At 41.4% G+C, this 20108-nt stretch overlaps 1 protein-coding gene across 2 annotated transcripts in view; it reads left to right on the top strand.

The window, feature by feature from the left end:
- The window catches only part of MNAT1 (MNAT1 component of CDK activating kinase), a 117971-nt gene that overhangs the window by 60460 nt on the left and 37403 nt on the right, over window positions 1-20108 (top strand). The gene's annotated exons all lie outside the window — the stretch shown is intronic.

Below are 20108 nucleotides of genomic sequence, written 5' to 3'. Positions count from 1 at the left end.
GGGGTGCACGTAGCCCAGGGACAAGTGGGATTCTGCAGTTGCTAAGCACCATTTCCTGATTGCTAGTCAGAGTGTATATTGCATATTGCTTTAGCATTGAATTTTTGTCATCAGTAACAGTGTCGTGTTTTTAACAATGAGCATTGATTTGCTAAGAAGGATACTATTTCTGAAAAGAAGAAAGGAAAAAGAAATTGTTGCTGCTTTATCTCCACCATCTCTGACAATAAGTGGATACAGAATTCAAATACATGAACTGAGGCACACCAAATACGCTGGATGATATAACTCAGGTTAGGACTAACATGCTGGATTTAAAAAGTGATCCACAGTCCTGTGATCCACCTACTGCTCCCTTAAATCTCATGGGTTTATAAATACAATATGACTGCAACTTCCGAGTAGCATGATGGAGAATGATTAGCAGTAGTAAATACATTTGTCATACTAAATCTCTAGCCTTCTGTTTAAATAAAGATGTTTTGTTAAGAGTCAAGCACATACATGCCGAACTGTGCTTTGAGTTTCTGAACTCTGGTTTTGAAGTGTATGCCAGATAAACGTTATTTAAGTGATCTATCATCAGAATGCTTCCTGTGCACTCCAGCTCATGGGCTGAGGTCTAAAACATTAATTGGGTTCTGGCCTTACTAAGTTATTACTGTTATATCAAAGTGCATAAACATCCAGCACATGATGTTGACTTAATGAATTTTATTCCTTATGTTGGTAAGAAATGTTTCTGGAGGAAAAAAGGCAAAGTAAATGACAGTGTTTGTTATTTCCCCTCCCTTCATTTACACAGCAATTGCCTTGAAAAAGGAGACTGGATTTTGAAAATGCAGTGCTATGTCTCCCCATAGCCCTCTCCAAGATTTTAGTTTGGAATGCCTTAGGAAATATGCTGTAGTTGAAATTAAGCTGTTTGGTGGACAGACATAATCAGAACTGCTTGACTTGATTCTGTTTTATGGTTGGGCTCTCTGATACTGCTCTGTTAAAATATATTTGTTCATTTGCTTTAAGACTCCTTTCCATGGCTAAAGCGGCACATGTTTATGTACACATATTAGTATAAATGCAAATTAGGCCCATAAGTTTGCACAGCTGTAATGACTGGACTTCAGTAAATGAAATAGTGCCAGCAGTGTTAATTGTACAGGAGTGAATGGCATGACCAATGGGCTTGTTAGTTAAAGTGTCTGTGGCCAGCAGTGGAGCAGATCTATGCTTTAGCTGTCACTTTTTGGAATGAAGCTGTTCTTAGGGTTAGGAGGTTTGTTGTGGTTTTTTTGTTTGGGTTGGTTTGGTTTTTATTTTAGTTTTGTATGTGATTTTTAGTGTCCTATTGGATTTTTGGAGTTGCCCAAGGGCTTATTTGCATGCCTGACTCTTCACCATCAGTTTTCAGAGGATGTCTCTGTGCATGCAGCATGTTCTGGTCCCGTGAAAAGGCTCATAGGGAGAAGGCTGCTGGAAGAGCTCAGCCAGGTTGCCATTTGCTTCCTTGCCTGTGTGGGAGCAGGCACTGGGACAGAACAGCAGGAATGGGTGTCAGGCTCTAATGTAGGATGCCCAAATTCCATCCCAAGCAGCAGCCAGACCTGCCACTAGCTAAGATAGCACAAAGACACGTTGTAGAGTGATCTAAGTAAAATGCCATTTAAATCAGCCTGAGATCCTCCTGTTTCTGAGTCTTACAGCTCTGAATATACCTTTGCTTGAGTAGGTGTTACTGTGAGCAATAAGGAGGGACCTGACTGAAAGAAAGAAGGTGGCTGAGAGGAGGGTCCAAAAAAACAGCTGGCAGGGAAATAAAGAATAATAAAAAATTTCTCAATCATTGTTTGTTTTGGAAAGATCGTGCTTTAAGCACATGGAAATACTTTACACATTTGAGAAGTGCTGACTTCCTACATGCCTTGTGAAGGAACAGCAAATCATTCATATAATGTAAACACATTTATAGATTGTTCCAATATAACTTTTTTCAGTGCTGCTGTTCTTTTTAACAAGATACAATTCAGTGCATGCATGCTCTTTTGATGCTATACTTTGGCCAAGAGTTGCAAACATCATAAATGTTAAATATTAGTATTTGTGCTAAATGAACAGTGCAAAGTTATTGAACCACACTTTTAATGCAAAAAGTTGTTAAATGGTGCTGTTTGATGCACTGTTTAAAAGTACACATATGAGAAGGTAGTGCTGGAGTGAAACAGAAAGAAATATCTTGTCCAAAACTGTAAGTAGAAGCAGTCTCATTATGTCTTGGTAGAGATGATAACAAAAAGTGGGAGTGGACAAAGTTCCTCTTTAAGGGTGAAATTTTAAATCGGGGAAGAAAAATTTAAAAATGAGAAGCTTTGGTGCCAAAATTGCAGCAGGTACTTGTCAAATTGTATAATCATGGTGCTGGCTGGGAGTCTTGAGAGAGGTCATGGGGTCCTTCCCCCTGCCTTGAGGCAGAGCCAGAGGTGCTTCATGGCAGGTACCTGTCAAACCTGTTCTTAAAGACCTCTGGAGATGGGGGCTCTGCAGTCTCCCTGGCAGCCTCTGGTAGCACTTGCTCTGCTTGCTTTTACATTTTAGGGCAATTTAGTAACTGTTTCCTTGACCTGATACAAGTTCAGCTTCTACCTAGGTAGATGCCAAAAGTAGGCTGTTCTCTGCCTCTTTGTAGGAGCTTCTTATGTCCTTGAAGATGACTATGTAAAGAGGACTCCACAGAACTAAATATTTTAGAATTTAGATGTTACAAAAAATAGTTCAGGCGCCTTAATTGTCAGTTAACAATAAAAACATTGATTTCTTCTGCAAATGGTTGGTAGACTGTCTCCATTCTTACAGACTGGATGTGAAATGACATTCAGCTGAGGACTTTTTAAAGAGGAAAATTCTTTTAAAGAGAGCAGCAAGAACATTTGAAGAACTATAGTAAGATCAATGAAGTATTTGAAGCCATTTAGGGAAGCCATAGTACATTTGTATATGTGCATAGGAGTATGTGTGACCTTTCTGCCATGATCCTTTTTTTTTTAGCAGTTGTCTGCATTTCTGAGAACATCACATGTTTTCTTCTAATCCTTTCTCCTGTTCCTGCTGATCAAAGCAGGTCTGTGTCATTCCTTCATCATCTCTATTGTGTACCTGGAGCAGTGCTGGTGACCTGGAATGGCAGAGCTGGGATAATGGCTTTGCAGATTCCTCTGAGTCAGCACTCAGTTGGGCCGTGTCTGTTTGCCTTGCTTTGAGAGACTTGCCTGTTAAGGCACATGTGTGCAGCCTTACCTCCCAGCCTGGTTTTACTCCTGGTTATTACATTTCTCAGTGCACTAGAATCTATTTGTTGTTGTAGAGTGTGTTGAGTAGAGTGTGTTGATCTCGCAGCAGTTAAAAGATCTCCCATATTGCCTATATTTTCTTCCTTCCCTGTTCTCAGGGCCACCTTCAGACAAATTTTGGGTAAGCACAGCCTACATCTGGCTTCTCTGCAATTCTTGCCAGACTTAGTCATGCAAGGAGAGCCAAGAGGAGGATGAAGGATGGCCATAGTAGGAGGCAGTTGCTAGAAGAAACATGGCAGGGAAATCAGTAATGAGTGCTGGCAGCAGCATCAGTGGTGCCGTGGTGGAGCATGGGATCAGGGCTGGTGGGGATGGGAAAGCACAGGGCAGCAGAGGAGGCAGATGGAGGGGGATGAGGATGTGGGACTTGCATGTTGGGGTGCTTTGGAGAGAGCATTGGGGGGGACGTGAGGGGGAAGATTTGGGGCAGAATTGGCAGAAAAGTGGGAATGAGTGGGATGGGAGTTTCTAGGCAGAAGGGCTGAGTGGTTTCTGCACAAGGTTGGGAATTAGAGGGGAGCTCTGGGACAGAAGGATTTGGGGACCTGGGGATTCTGGTACTCATCCATCACAATCAGCTCCTGTGTAAGAATCCTGTTCTCCAAGGGCAGCCAGGGTGGTGTGTGCACTTGTGTGGTTTCAAATGTGACACCCATGCACACATGTTAAGCAGGCTTCTGGCTGCAGGCAGGGGTGAGCAGGCAGGACTTGTTTCCTGCATCATCTTCTGTTTTGTCCAAGGTACACCAGACTTACTAATAAATAAATTAGTAATATATTAATTTCTTATGAAGAAAACATCATCAGCGTGTTGGTTGGGGCTGTGCATGTGCCACCTTTTCTGCACCTTAACTCCTGCATAAGTGCAAACAGCAAATAAATGAATGTTTGCTACAGGGTCTCAGAGAAGTCAAATTTTGAGCTTTCAGAGGACACATTTATAAATCAAAAAATCATTTAAAAATTAAGATGTATTTCAAAGGAGCTCTTGGGGGCCCTAGTTTTCACTAGTCATTATTAGCATCCAAGGTGCATCTGTATCATGCTAGGGTACTTGAAGAAAGAGATATTTGGATCAAAGAGACATTGTTTCACAAGGAGACTTCAAAAGTAGTTTTCCTTAAAAATGTTGGTTCAGGTGCAGAGGGTGAGAGAAGGGAATATTATTTGAGGCAATTGGTGTTGGACATCAAAAGGTGAATGTCCCCATATTATACACAGTGATTGTCAGTCAAGGTGTCTCTGGAAAGGAGTATTAACAGCATTGACTAGTAAGGAAACAGAAATTATCTTCATGGAGAAGTGCCTTGGTCTCTGAAAATTTGGCTTGTTATCATCATTCCTCTTAACATTTTGGGTTTGTTGAGGTTTTTATTTTAAGGGCGAAAAACATGGATAATGGAGTATATTGAAGTGGAGAATTGACTAGTTTAGGTTTATGTTTTGCTTTGCCTGAACATAGTTGCTACACAGATTATTTCTGTGTTCGGGGGAAATGCAAGGCTCAGGTGTAGCTTGTGACACACTACAGTTCAGCATTATGTGTGGCAAAGCAGTAAAATCCTCTGCCTCTTGCAAAGTCAGTAATAGCATGGCAATAAATTGTGTTTTGTGCAGGCTTCTTTTGAAAAATGTAAAGTACTAAAGAAATTGTGACTGCAGAGAAACCTGCTTTGACTCACTTAGACAAATGTGTGCCGTGGTATGGGCAGGAAATGGAAGGACAGAGAGCACATGTGGAACCATCTATCTAAATTAGCTGGATGGGGGCCAGGAGACTGGAACGTGCAACATTTGCCATGATTAGTAGAAAATGAAATGGTGGTTTTGTGTAAGAGTAATGATTCTTGTATTATTCTGGGCAAGTGAGGTAGATCCTGCAGGACACAGATGGTACATTTAAGGGTGGTGCTTGTGGAACTGGAGGGCTTTGGAAAGGTAAGTAGTTCTAAGGGAGGAACAAGTTAAAAGTGAGGGCTGTGCACAGGAGGAAAGCAGCATATATATATTTAGGTCTGAGGCCCATTCTCCTGTTTCATCTCTTGAAGGAGAGGCATAAATAAATAGAGCATCACTCCCTTCTCCAAGGCATAGAGGGAGATCACAGAAATGTGATCCTCTGCAAGTCAGTCAGAGGCAGTGCTCCAGTAACCAGGAGCTGCTGGGCTGGGCTGGGCTGGGCTGTGGGGATGTGCTGACAGATCCAAAGGGGTGGATGTAGGCACCTCATCCTCACCATCCTGAGATGCTCCATGGCACCGGGGCTGGGGCTGCCTGTGTTTGGTACCTGTGCTGCATGGCTGCCATATAGAAAAAAGTGACATTGGTCCCAGTTTGTAATGCTTCCCTGTGATAGCCCTTTGGGTTCAGACAAGCAAAGTTTGAATAATCAATTAGTAAATATTTGAAGAATTTTCAGCCTTTTCAAAGCGGTGGCACTATCTTGGCCTTGCCTGCATACCAAGCATTCCCCTTCGTGGTTGTTTACAAGAAAACATGATTAGGATTTTCTTTTGTTATGGGGGAGAGAAAGAGGATTTGGCTTGAGAGCTAATGGGAGGATATAGAGGGGATTGCAGTGGGAGCTTCATCCTTTCCTTGACTTCACCCATTTGGTTTCACTTATGCACCTTAATCTGCCACTTGGTGGAATGATGCCACATTGAATTCCTGTTTAGGTAGAATCTGAAGCCTAGACAGGGTTAGGCCAAGAATTTACCTCATATCAGGCACTTCTAAAATCTGTTTGGAATATGGGGTAAAACCCCCCCATCCCAATCCTTAAGGTGCAATTTATATTAAGTCTTAATGTTGTGTCAGTTTAGTTTCATTGATAGTGTTGTGTACAGCATTTGCTTTGTGCTAATTTTTAACCTGTTTTGTGTCTGGTTAGTTAAATGAATTTGAAATACAGAATTAAACAGATGTGTTACTTTTAAAGTAATATAAATATTCTTGAAGAGTGTTGTACCCATTTAGCTGTTGGTTGCCTTTAAATTTTAAGCAATTTGAGCTGTGGATGCCAGGTATAACTTTGGCATTGTCTCTCTATCATCTAATTGAAAAAACCTTTGGATTTTTTTTTTTTTTAAAGAACCCTGAATAAAATATTGGTAGGATCAAGGTTATTTTATTTGTCATGAAGACCAAAGCATAAGTGTCACTGCACTTTAGTTTTTATTTGGTTTATTTATGAAGATGCAAAGTACATAGCAACTGCAGGTTTTCAAAATGTGAAATTTCTACTGTTGGAAGAAATCTCTTTTACAACTGCAAATGCTTTATCTTTGTTGTTAAATACAGCACTCTATGACCATGCTGGTTTACCTTGTATTGTTTTCAGTTCATCTCTACTCCTCACTGGTAGCCTCAGGCTTAGGAATGAAGGAGTGGGCTGTGCTGGAGGCAGCAGAGTTGGACCTCCAGGGGGGAAGTGAATTTAGACAGTAAAAACCACTGCTGCATGTTCTGTTTGGAGAAACTTCTGCCTGCAGCTCTGGAGCTGTGGAAGTGCTGTCAGGACCTGAAAAAGGTGGGAGGAGACTTTGTTTTCTTCTATCTTTTGCACAGGGAAGTTTTTGCTATTGCACATTCTGTTGTCTTTGTTTTTACTGGCAGAAAAGGAAGCAGGAAAGTCAAGGAATGGCCAGCTGACACTTAGGAAGGGGCGAGAGAACCCCTACCTGACATGGCCTGTGGGTGACAGGGAGAGACACACACAGCAGGTCTTTCTTTCTGCAGCAGGAGGTGTGTGTGTGTGCCCTGTCAATTGTGCATGACAGCTGACACTGGGGGGAGGGAGCTTTTGAGGGAACTCCGATATTTGGATCATGGAATGTGTGCTTCAGTCAAAATGCTTCAGTTCTGGTTAATACCAAGCGACTACAGCTAGTTGGAAACATGATTTTTGGATTGGAATATCAATGCAACCTAGGTTAGGTGTTTTTGTGTTACGGTTTCCCCACCTTCCCTAACAGGGCACATTTTGCTGAAGGATCAATTGGAAAACCTGAAGGAATGTGGATGATGTGAATGACAGGGTTACTACTCTGACCACTTTGGCAGACTCACTGAAGTTATACAATCTACCCCTTTCACTATTTTTTTATGCTTTTATATTTTCTGATTAATGGAATCTTGAATCTTTTTTTAATTATTTGCATAAGGTCACACGAAATATTAAGCTCAGGCCATGGAGAATAACTTTGTAAATTCCTTACTGCTCTGAAATCTAATTAAAAACCTGCAAACTTCATCATTCATCATTTTACCATAGTAGTGTATTTCTTATGGAGACAGTCTAATATCCTGCAGCAACTTCATGGCATTAAAAAAATAATTAATGGACCCTTTTAGGGCAATGTGTGTTGCTACAATGTGGAATAATACTTCAGTGTTGTAAGTGAATGGTGTGCTAGGAAACACTAATCCCTTGTGTATAGTAACAGGAAGTATGAATATTACTTATTAATAATAATGTAAAACACCTTCACACACATGCTTTTTCCTGGGCATGTCTACCTTTTTGTAAACAACACTGAATTTTAATTACAGAAAATTGGTGAGAAGCAAGAAGGATTTGTGTAATTAAGACGATCTGTTTATTTAAAAGTCTTCAGAAGTTGTAAGAGATGGAACTTAGCTGTATGTGAGGGATGAATGTTGTGCAATAATGCCCCTTCATTCCCCTTTCATAATAAATCTCCACAGAGTATTCATCTGAAGGGCTGGATGCCAAAAAGAACAGGTTCGACTTGTCTGTGAGGATTTACACCACAGTAAAATGCACAACTGCTTTTGTGGAGGTCATTGTGAAGGTCACGGAGCCAGTACGCGCTGCTGAATGGGAGCAGCCTGGAACAATGGTGTGAGAGGTTGGACTGCCTGAAATCACTGTTTAAAACCTCATCTGAAATGTAGCAATAAGCTGGAATCCTTAAAACACACGGCTTCAAAGCTTGTAGGCTGTTTTGAAAGACATAAACGGTCTCTTTTCCAGTAGGTTGCATCTTGTACCCTCTGCTGAATGTGGCTCTGAGCTCAGAAAGCAAGAGTGTGCCCATTTCCTGACAATTAACATTGAAATAACTGAGTGTGTCTAATATAAACACCCTCAAACTGTTCATAATTGCTTCTGTCCAGTTTTTAAAAAACCCACAACGATACTGGATTTAATTACCTGAAATTTGGCACACCTCTTTTTTACAAATAAGGTCTGAGTTTGGCCATACGGTCGCTATGTCTTTAAATAAAAGATGATGATCATTTCAAATGGCAACCGGCCATCAGTGGGGTTTAGTGCAGAGATTAATTAGTAAACTTTGGAATGCGCTACAGCAAATGCAGCTGATTGGCAATAGCATGTGGAGCAGCAACTGGTGGAAAGCTGGTGCTGCTGAGCAGCAGAGGTATTTCCAAAAAGCCTTAAGGGTGCTGTGATGTGCTGTGCTTTAAATGGCACTGTGCTGATTGCATCAAACCACCAGTTCTCTGTTTATGCAGTTTGGTAAACGCACAGATTAAAAAAATCTGGTGTGCATTTGGAAAGAAAGCAAATTTTCTTGTATTGTTTTGATAAGATGAGGTGCACCCCATGAATAAAGTGATGCCCCTGAACATTAGTTTACAGGGATTTTGGTTTGTCTGCAGTGCATTTTACAATTTTATTTTAACCAGGAAGACAAATGTTAAATGCTAAGATAAGAATTATTCTACAAATACTGAAGTGAATATGGACAATTTAGTGGCTATTGCAGTAAGCTTTTTCTTGGAATTCTGGTCCACTTTTAGAAATGGTACAGATTTCAAAGTATGTGTGTCTGCATGATTTATAATTGCTTACTCTCTTCCTTTTAAAGTTTTAAATGCACGATTAGAGAAATTTGGAAACTTTGTCTCTAAGTTAGCTTTCTAAAGAGGTTGATCTATTTGGTATGAGTAATGGACCCCATTAAGTACAGTCCCTAGTGGGACTATTTTCTCAACTTGTTTGGGCCATGGGATTGGGACCCAGATAATGAACTTAAGATGATTTGTATAATAAATAAGTAAACTTGATATATTACTTGGAAGCCAGATGCACTTCTTAAAATCTATCTTAATAATATTGTATTAGTCTTCTGATGCCCACCTTCATTTAGAGAGGGAGGGTCAAACATCCATTTAAATTGATAAGAAAACTCACACCAATACTGATAGGTTTTTGCTTTGGAAATGGCTCAGGCATGTGGATTAGCCTGGTAAAATTCATCTGGCTGCACGCACCTAGAGTATTGAACTAAAATCTGCCCTTTTGGGCTAATGATATCACTGAAATAGTCACATAAATTTTTGATACAAACCTGGCGGAGGTGCTTGATCTCATAAGATATGGATCGCCCTGGCTTTGACCCAGAAAACCCTTAAGCATGTGCTTTGAAATGAAGGAAGCATGTATTCCTCTTGGCTTAACTCTCAGCTCTGTGACTTGGTCCTCGTTGCAGTTCAGTCCCTAGGGCCCATCTGTGGACCCAGCAGTGGCACATGTTGGTCTCTAATGCCTGGGTACAACCCGCTCGACACCCAAGCTGTTGGAACAGTCCATGCAAGGACAAGGAGTGGAGACTGGATTTTGAGGGTGCTGGTTGTGTCTCTGGAGGCCTGTTTGTGCAAGCCTCTGCTTCCTAGAGCGTGGTGTTTATTGCCATAGGTAATTGCAGTGCAGCGGATGGGCTCAGTTTACGCCATCAGGTTTAGGCTTGCTTGGCTTTGTTGGACTGGACTTGTAGGCCACGATCCAGGCGAAGTAATCGGAATGCGACTGCTCCTTTGACTTTGTGAGGCTCTTTGTGTGCTCAGAGCTGGGTAGTTTTCTAAGCTGAATCAGTGTTGCTGAATCTGGGTCTAAGGCCCAGGTAAGTGTATGATAAAATTTTCTGATGGCAAATAAATTTGTTAGCTTGACATGCCTCTAAATAATTCCCATGTGCAAATGTGCACATGATTAGGGCATTACAGGGTTGTGCAAACATTCTATGGTAGTCTTTGTTTCAAACTGTTCAGCTCATGCCCTGGATTATTTGCATCTGGGTGTATCTGTATGTACACACACGGAACAGAAACCTCCATGCGTACAAAGAGCATCTCATTAAAAACTGCACTATTTGAGCACTGCAATCAGCTAGTTACTGAGGTGTGTTTATTTTATTCAAACTGCTGTGTGTATATACACATCCAATTGCAGAACGTTATGAATAATTAAAAGCAAACTGTAGCCCTTTACAGAAGCAAATGTAGGTACATCCAGTGAAGCATTATCCTGGCCAGGCTGCTGGTTTGCTGTGACTCAACTATTGTATGAATTATAGAATGCTCTTTGTAGCACTTCAGGGTTGCCTCATAGTATTGGCCTAAATCTGACATAGAAAAGGTTAAACAAAGTCTGAATTTCCTTGACTTGATAGCAAACAGTCACTGCAGCTCCCTACTTGTGCTGATGCCCTGGAACAGACCAGTGCAGCTGCTGGAGTAGCTGAGCTGGGGGTTAGGTGATTTCGTAAGGTGAGCTGCTTTAGGCTCTGGCAGGCTTTTGTTCCTTGTAGGTCTCTTGGTCAGTGCTCCCTGTCCTGGCAATAAATGTTTCAGCCAACACAGCAACAGCTGTGAACAGGAGATGGGGGGAAAAAAAAGTTGATGAAGTGTCATGGTTTAACTGTTCCCTGAGATTAATGGGAAACTGAAGGAGAAAACATGGTTTTCTCAGTCAACTACCAATTGATAAACATTTATGTCCAAAGCTAGGGCCAAGGTATTTAGGCTGCTGGTGATTTAAAGGGTGATTTTAAATATGTTTGTTAAAGCTTTTTTTGAAGCTTGCTGTCTTTTGCTGAAAATACAATTTTCCAGAGAGTTATACATCTTAGACTTCATTTTCTTTTTCTTGTCAAATATTGGACCATTGAAAACGAACCCCCAAAACCCCACCCTGGATTATTAGGCCAAATGTGCTGTGAAAGCTTCTTGAACAGCTTGCCTTGGCACGCTGAAATTAATGTGGTTATAGTCCAGCTATGGTGGCGGTGGGGAAAACAACCTTCCAAACTGTCAGCACTTGGGAAAGGAAACACAAAAACCTATTATTATTCATATGTAGTGTAGAGTTTCTGATTTGCTCCCATTGACTTGAGTGATACGGTATCAGTTACTGCGATGGCTGTAGCGCCAGGTTTGTGTTTCATGTAATGGAGTGGAGCAGCGTTGCAGATGCACAGTAGCCCAGTGTGGCTGGATGGATGGCTTCCAGGTAGATGGACACTGGGGCTGGCCAGCTTAGGAGGCAGTTTGCTGTGGTCAGCCAAAAATCAGCTCTTGCTGGTGAGTCTGGAAGTGTTTGTGCACGCTGAGTCAGTCTCTTTATATATCTGGGTGATTGTAGCACTGATTAGACTGGAAAGGCTTGGCAAATCCTCGTTGTGTGGGAAGCTCGAGTGCAAAAACTTGCCTAATTTTCTTTATTTAAATCAGTATCGTCCTGCTTGAGGCCTTTTGGAAAGCACATCTAAGTGAACGGTGTTTTATGTTAACACAGTGTTCACAATAAATGGCAGTTTCATTGGAAAAGGGTGTGCTTAGGGTTACCTTCCACAGGCTTCTGTCGTGTTACGTGTGGAGGGACTCAATTCTCCTGCATACACTCATTGTCTTTTATGAAATCTGTACTTGAAAGATTGAATATATTAAAATTTGTTTTATGATCAGCAATCCTTTGAACTCGCAAACAAGAAAGTGTGGATAACTTCAAATATCCATTTGAAGTCTGATTCTGAGGAATGCTTATGTTCATTTTGACCTTAGAATGTGAAGTTTGATCTCTGTCTCAAAACTGCAGTTTTCTAGCGGAAATGTAAATACAGTCTGAACTTTTTTTAGATACCTTTAAAGTGTGCTCTCTCTGGAAGACAGGGACTTTATTCCAGAGATCCTGGATATTCAAACCATGGAGACCTATTTCTCTTCATAAGGCCCCAGATTCAGGACCTGATCTCTAATCAGCAAAGGTCACTTGCATGTGCTTTTGTTCAGAAGACACCGATCTGTGGATCTTGACTTGAATGTAACATTTTTGGTAATTGTGAAGCTTCTTAGACTAGAGAAGGGTGAAGGGTGGAAGCTGACTGAGATGATTTAGAGTTTTATGTAAGCACATAAAGCTGTAAGTTGTCTTGTTGTGTTTGGGTTTGAAAAGCACTTTTTAACTACTTTGACATCTCGCTTTTATTCTCGAACATCTGCTTTAGATTGTTTGCCATAAAAGTGTAAGAATTAATCTTGCCCTCATTTTTGTTATTGCTACCAGAAACCAAACTATTTTTATTACTTCTTGTATAGGGATTTGGACCCTGAACTATTTTCAGAGTTTAGGAGAAAAGGAGTTTGTATTTTCTTTTCTTTTCCTCCTGCGGCGTGCACCCTTCCCTCGCCAAACTTACAGGTAAAGTTAATTATAGTTTTTAAGTGCACAAAGATTTTTGGCATGGCTTGTAAAACAGTATGGTAAGCTCTACTATGCTTTATTTGGTCCAATACTAAGAGTTTTAAGGGGATTCAAATGATCAGCTTATGTTGGTTTGTTTCTGGAGCAGCAGCTGCCCTGTGTCAGGGTAAAGCATTTGCATCATCTGTGGAGAGCCTGGTACATATTTTACTGATTGGAAATAATATGTGAAATGCAAAGAAATGAAGACCTTCCTATATGATTAGTCCTTTGATTAACAAATGTTCTTAATGCTTGTTCTTGGGGCTTCCTTTCTTTGGGATTGCAGCTTGTTTGTGTTGTTTCCCAAGCAGCAGCCAGTGGCCATGGCATGGGATGTCAGTGCAATCCCTGATCTCCAGCACGCTGCCTTTGAGTGATGGCTTTCCGTGGGTCGGGTGTTATTTATTAAATGTCAGGGCACTCTGCTGATGTGGCTTCATCCAGTACTTGTGCCAGAGCATACAGGAATCTTCCCTTCTACAATGGAAGTGTTGTTTTTAAGGCAAAACTGTCTGTTGTAAGCCTATAGCAGGAAATACTCAGGCAGCCTCTCCAACTTGCTTGAAATGCGATGTTTGTGCTGCAGTTGCTTTCACAGCAGTCTCCTCTTTCAGAATCTGTGGCAACACTTGCTTTTTTTTTTTATTTGAATACAAGTGTTTTAGCAAAAGGGTTCACAAAGGAACCAGTGAACAAGATAAAACAGATGAGGCATCTTTTTATTTTGCAAACAGATAAATAGGATTTTTCAGGGGCTGAGTGAAATTGCCATGTGATTTTATCACTTTTTTTGCTGCCAGCTTCTATTTTCTCTGTAGAGTACTGTAGATTTTTCATGGCAGGAACCATTCCTTTTCCGATGTGTTAAAGATGCCTTAGTTATTTCTGGTTGTGTTTCTAGGAGTTAGGAAGCTGTAGCCATTGAAACCAGGGCAATGCAGCAGGCCGTGGTAGTTTTTAGGAGGACTTTTTGCAACTCTCTCAGGATCAGACAAGGCTTACAAATAGGCTTCTTGGTCCTGTGAAGCTCTGTGAATCCTGTCCAAAGGACTGATAAAATTCAGGTGCCATGGGAAGTAAGTACACAACAACTTGAAAAGCTGTCATGTGTCTGTGGTTCAGATTTAAGTACTGTTTTGTTTATACCCGCTTAAAACATAGATGGGAACTTGCATGAAAAGAAACTAAAACTCTCTGGAAGGACAAAAGAGTATATTTTGTGCAGATTAAAAATGCAGTTCCTTCTGCCCCAGGGAGTTTTTTTGTTTTGTTTGAGAGAATTAATGTGCATTTTCAAAGCAGTGCCACAAAGTATGTGTTATGTTTGCAGTGGGTCCCCTTCCTGTCCTGGAATATTTGGTTCATGTTTGCTTGTGTGCTCTGCATGCAAATGAAAAAAGGCTAGAAATAAACTACTTCCACCTATGTTAAGTAACAATTTCTAAATATATTGCTAACAGGTTTCAATTTTCATTTAAGATGTTGTAGTAAATATAGTCCACAAATATTGTGAAGATGTATCATGTAATGCTAATGTCTGATACTTTTGGAGTTTTTAAACTTTAGACTTCAGTTTTTCTAAATTCCTTCTTTTTATCTTTCTGCCTGTTTCTAATAATTCACCCTTCCTGTTTTTGTATTCTATTCATGCTTTTCCTTTCATCTGCCTTTATTGTCCTTTTCGTAATATTTTATTCTTTTTTTTTTTGTCTCTGTTGCTATTAAAAACTTCCTTGCTTTCTCTTGCCAGACTATCATCAACCTTTAGCAGTCCCTCCTTAAAATCTAGCTATTCAAGGACTCTCACTTTATTTCTTCCCTTTATCAGGTAGGCATAAGCCATACTGAATGTGATGTTCTGCATCTTTATCAACATTTACCTGGGTCTAGGCTGGATGCTCAGTAAAACAGGGAATATGTCTCTGACTTCCATATGCACACACACAGAGTTCTCATCTTCTACAGTCTGAGATCAGCTTTCTGTTTGGCTTTGCTATTTTAAGCAGTCTTTCTTTTTAAATCATCCATCACGGTCTGTATTTGTCCAAAATGATATTGTGGAGCTGTGGCTGTTTGGATGGGGGGAAGCTGCCTTAGAGGATCCCAGGAAAGAGCAGATAGTGGAGTACAGTGATGTATGAGCTGCTGTTCTTCCACCACAGCAGCCGGTTTTTACAGGTTCCACTGTTCTCCAGGAAATCCTAGATAATTTTCTTGCATAATAGAGGGATCATATCAGTGTAACACACAGCTTTACTTCAGCAAAGTAGGAGCACCAGTAGATTCACCTGTGTGGAGACTCAGGCAGTTGGTGCTGGTTGGTGAGCGATGCCTTGTGCTCTGACCTCCACTGTTGTGTCTGTCCCTCTCTGTGTTCTGCCTCGTGACACACAAAGTGCCATTTGTCATTTATTTCTGCTTCATGTCCCTTGAAAAATTAGGCCCTTAATGTGTGTATTTAAAACAATGTTATATTAAAGCCTTAAATCCTGTAATTAGACTGGCTGTTGTTGATAGTTGATACTGTGCTTTGTTGATAGCCAAACCAAAATGACCAAGGCTCCAGAAGTCTGATGGTAAAGATGCAACAAAAGTTTGTTTAGTTCTGCTCAATGCTATGTTAGAGGACTGGTGAAGCAAACCGAACAGAACATGGACTTTAAGTCACCTGTAATGAAATGCTTCTCTGAAAATGGGAAGAACCTGTACCCTGAGAAGGGCCTTGTTGAGCCCTGTGAAAGCCACTATAGGAAAAAAACTGTGAGCTGATAATGAGGTTTTCAAATGCAACTGGCATTTCCAGAGTGTCCAAATGCCCCCCAGCAGCCAGCTCATGGCATGGCCCTTCAGTTGAACTGAAAGTGGCTGAACAGGCACCGTGTGCAGGGTAGAGGCCCTGGGGACAGAGCAAAAGGAGCAGAAGCAGTTGAGCCGCATCAGGCACAGTGGCATGCACTGAAGTTGAGTAAGTTCTTAGGAGCTGAGACAAAGTTGGGAGCAAGATTGAGAAACCAATGCAGAAAACCAGGAGTGTGACCTGTGGGCTTATTAGTGATCTGAAAATGTCATGTTTTAATTCTTCACTCCCTGAAATAATGCTGTCTTGTGTACTGGGCTATCCTTTGATAGTGGCAGGGATTTTGAGGAAAGCTTGGCAGTTCCTGCCAGAACTCTGGGGTCTCCGCTGAAAACATGAGAGTGACTTCTTGCAGCAAACATCCAGACTATGCCCTGAATCCTGCCTGGGCTTCAGCAGGCAGTGCTGGGGAGGACGGTCCCAGGCAGGCGCTGTGATCCCAGGGGCATGAGGAAAGGGCACCGGGCTTTTCTGTGCAGAGAGTAGAGACTAAATCCTGCTCTGGCTCTGACCCAGCAGAATTGTATTTCGGCTTGTTAGATGGACACAGGCTTTCTTCTGGGAGATTAGAGAAATGGGGCTTTTTGGCAGGAGCTTAAAGATAAGTCTGGTCAGGTAATTACTTATGTCAGAAAGTTGTAAAGGAAAATTTTGGAGGCAAGTGGAACTGATGGTGTGATTTAACCCATGTTACTCTGTGGTTGATTTCCCAGGTACCTGTTTGTGTAACAAATAATATCTGACTGTTAATAGCTTCTTCAGTGCTGTTGCTCTCTTGGCTTCTTTCTGTCATTCCTAAAGAAAGCATATCTTTTAAACCTGTTTTGGCATTTGAAAATCAAATTAAGTTACTGTGGAGGGAATAAAAAAGGTCTAAATTTAGTGAGATTGTTATTAGGCATCTGAAATCATCTACGATACAGAGAAGGGGTGGGGGGACAATTTTGGGTCTCTGATCTTGCTATTTGTGGTCAGATTTTGGTTTTGAGATCAACAGAAAATCTTAATGTTGGTTCTGGTGCTTTCTGTCAGAGCATTTGTTCTCTTTCAGTTTAGCTTCTGAAATATCCTCATAGCACTTCTCATAATTAAGTAAATAAATTAGATTTATTGTTGATTTTTCAAGAGCAGAAGAGAGAACAGTTGGTTTCAGATGTTTGAGTCTTTGTAAAAGCTTCACTGGCACAGGAATTTTAAGCCAAGGAATAGAATTATACATTTTAGTTTGACATACTTTGTGTTTATTTTAAAAGGCTGTGGAAGACAGAGAGGGTAAAGGTTAAAATAATATTAACTGAGCCCTCCAAATCTATCAGTTTCATTCTCCTTTTCCTGAGTATTACTGTAGTCAAAGTAGTTAATCAGAATCAGAAAGCCACATTAGCATTGCTGACGTGGATTTGTCAATGGTGAATTGAGAGGGTGGAAAATGGAGGGGGAAAATAAATCCACAACAATCCAGCTTCTGGCTCACACCACATTGCCAAAGATGTTTGCATTAGTATCTGTAAGAAATTGTGTTAACATGACATCTTTCCAAAACCTGAATTCTGTTACAAGCTTAACAGTAAAATAGTTTCCTAAGACTGCTTATACTGAAAAATTCAAGGAATTTATAGTTTTGTTTTAATGTTTGCTTGAAAGCGTTTGGATAATTGCACGCTCAGATGATGGTGTGTTTAAAAGGGTCTCTGTTAACCTCTCTGTCCTGCCATGTACAATGGAAGCAGTGCTGGGGATGTGTTTTAGCAGCATCATGTCCTGGCATCCCACAGCCCTTGATTCTTCCTCATCTCCTTTTGCCAGGCTCAGGAGAGTGACCTGACAGTGAAAAGGGTTAAATAAAAATAACATTGCTGCAAACCAACTTAATGAGATGTAGTGCGAATGTCGCTATTTCTGTTCTCTGACGTGTGCTGTGGAAGTGGGGTGATAGCAGAGCTAAGTTCCTAAGCAGAGAGAAATTAAAAAAGCAAGAAGATTAGCTCCAGCAACTAGTCCAGCTGCTGCTAGTACAGAAACTTGCCTTGTCTGGACAAGTTTTACTGACCCCAGTCTCTGGCTTCTGTCTCTTGCCTGGGGATGTTTTTGTGGCATAGCCGTTTCTCCTCTTTCCCCTACTAGTGCATTTTTTGGTGTCAGTCTCCTTTCTCCTCCTCCTCGGCACTTGAAAGATTTCTGGGAAGGCTGTCAGTTGTTTCTTTTTGCTGCCGAGGGAAGGAGGTGAAGGGAGGCAGTGTTGTTTTGGAGGCAGGGATAGGGAGAAGAGGGCAGGATGGGAGGAAGTGTGAACGCTGCAACTTGGGCTGATATTTCTGTACTCTGCTAAAATAACCTCTTTCTGCTAGTAGGCAAATACTGATGTACCTGGCATCTGCCAAGAGTCTCTCCCCAAACCTGTGTGAAAGGTGCACTGATACACTATAATTTTGATGTTCTACTAGCCATGATTCTTCCTGAAAGAGTGTTGTTTTTGTTTAAAGTAAGCTCCTTGTTACTCCAAGGGCAGTTCTTTGTATGTAATCCATGGCTTTTTCTTTGATTAATGCCATGTTGTATCACAATCTGAAACCAAAACTGGCCACTGCTTTTGTTTCTTTTTCAGCTGAGAGTTGTCTCAAACCGTGTATCAGCCAGTCAATTTTACTTCTCATACAAAGACATTATTCAACTCCCCTCCCAATTTAATCCTGTATGTCTCTCATCTGAACCCGTACAGCACATGAATAGAATGTCAGTTGCTCACAAATCCATTGCTGTGCAGGCTTTTATATAAACAAAGTCCTAAGGATAAGCAAATGCCTTCCTTCTAATTAGCAGCATGTTTTGTGGTTCCATACATTCCAATATGTAATAGACAGCTCCAGTGCCTAAAATAATCGTAGGGAAAACACTCGTATGCCGCGAAGATTGGGATGGGAGGGAGAGGAGGCAGGAAAAAGTGTTGTCTGTGTTCTTGGAAGCCTTTTCTGTCTTCACTTGGATGCTGTCAGCTTCTTTTACACAAACATTACAGCATCCAAGGGGAATTAGAAATACTTACCCATGACCACATCAGGTTTTAGGTTTGTCAGGAGAAAGCAATGCAGAAGCAGGATCTTGGCCCCACTGCTTTCATTTTGGTTTCAGCATGCTGATAAATGCCTCCTAATGCTGGAAAGAGGTAAGGCTGACTGTCTAGGTGGAATACAGGAAATTTAAAAGTCTTACCTCATAGATTAGAAATGGGTTTTGGATCTGTAAAAGTGCTGTGTAAGTCCAAAGTAACAGTTACTGTCTGTTGTGGTGTCTCTGAAGTTACACAGCAGCTTTCCTTACCAGTCTGTTATGAAGTGGTTAGAGACCACTTGGGACAGAAAGACAAAAGTGGGAGGCTTCTGGTCAAACGGCTTTTAAGTGATATAATAGTGGTCAAACTGAGCCTTTTAACTTCAACAAGGTTTTGTTGTGAGTCAGCTTATCCCAACATCTGTGGAAATAGGAAGGGCAATGGTTTTGGGTTCCATCCTAACCTTTTGCACCAGTCTGTGCTATACCCAGTTTTTGGGACCTCACTAACCTGTGCTCTCATTTGGAGGTCTGTGAGCTCAGGAGCCTAAAGGCCAGACAGCTATAGGGCAGGAACAACAGCTGGTCATGGGGCTTTTTACCCACTGCTAAGTGGAATGTAATCCATGTTGCCAAAGCCCATCAGCTAAAGTTGTGATTTTGGGAAACAAAAACAAATGAGCTGTCTCATCCAGCTGCATAATCTCCTTGAGGTGCAGATCTGCTGGCTGCACACAAACCAGTGCAGTTGTTTTGCCATGCAGAAGTACATCCTGGTTCCTAATACTTGCACCTTGACCCATGAGGGAGGTGAGAAAAACATAGGAGACAGTCAATCTGCTGAACCAGAAATGAGTTGCCAGTATTTAGTGGTGAAGATAATTAACTATTGCAACAATTTACCTAGGGGTGTGCCTGGACCTTTATGATCTGAAATCTATAAGTCTAGATTGGATGGCTTTCAAAAGAAGGTGTTTTGGCTGAACTGCCTGTTCTTGGGCTTTGTACATGAACACAAAATGTCCTGGCCTGTGCTGGACATGAGGTCACACCAGCTCAAGGGTGGATGGTTTCTATAATGCAGCTCCTCTTCCAATTTTCTGCTGCTCTCCAGGCCACCACAGTGAGTTGGTGGTGCAATTCCACGCCTCACAGAGAGGTCCTTCCTCATGACCCCTGTGCACAGCCCTGGTGTGCAGAGCACTCAGCCTTCCCACCGTTCATGGGCAGCTCCCTTACAGTTACTGCTTGGTCATCTGAGAGATAATGACCATCGTGATCCCCTGTGACCTCAGGCTCCTTGGGAACCCCACAAAGAGGGGAAAACAAATGAAACATTTTC

This window comes from Aphelocoma coerulescens, chromosome 5, assembly GCF_041296385.1.
Source record: "Aphelocoma coerulescens isolate FSJ_1873_10779 chromosome 5, UR_Acoe_1.0, whole genome shotgun sequence".
In the NCBI taxonomy this organism is placed as follows: Eukaryota; Metazoa; Chordata; class Aves; order Passeriformes; family Corvidae; genus Aphelocoma; species Aphelocoma coerulescens.
This window is presented reverse-complemented; position numbering and strand designations above follow the sequence as displayed.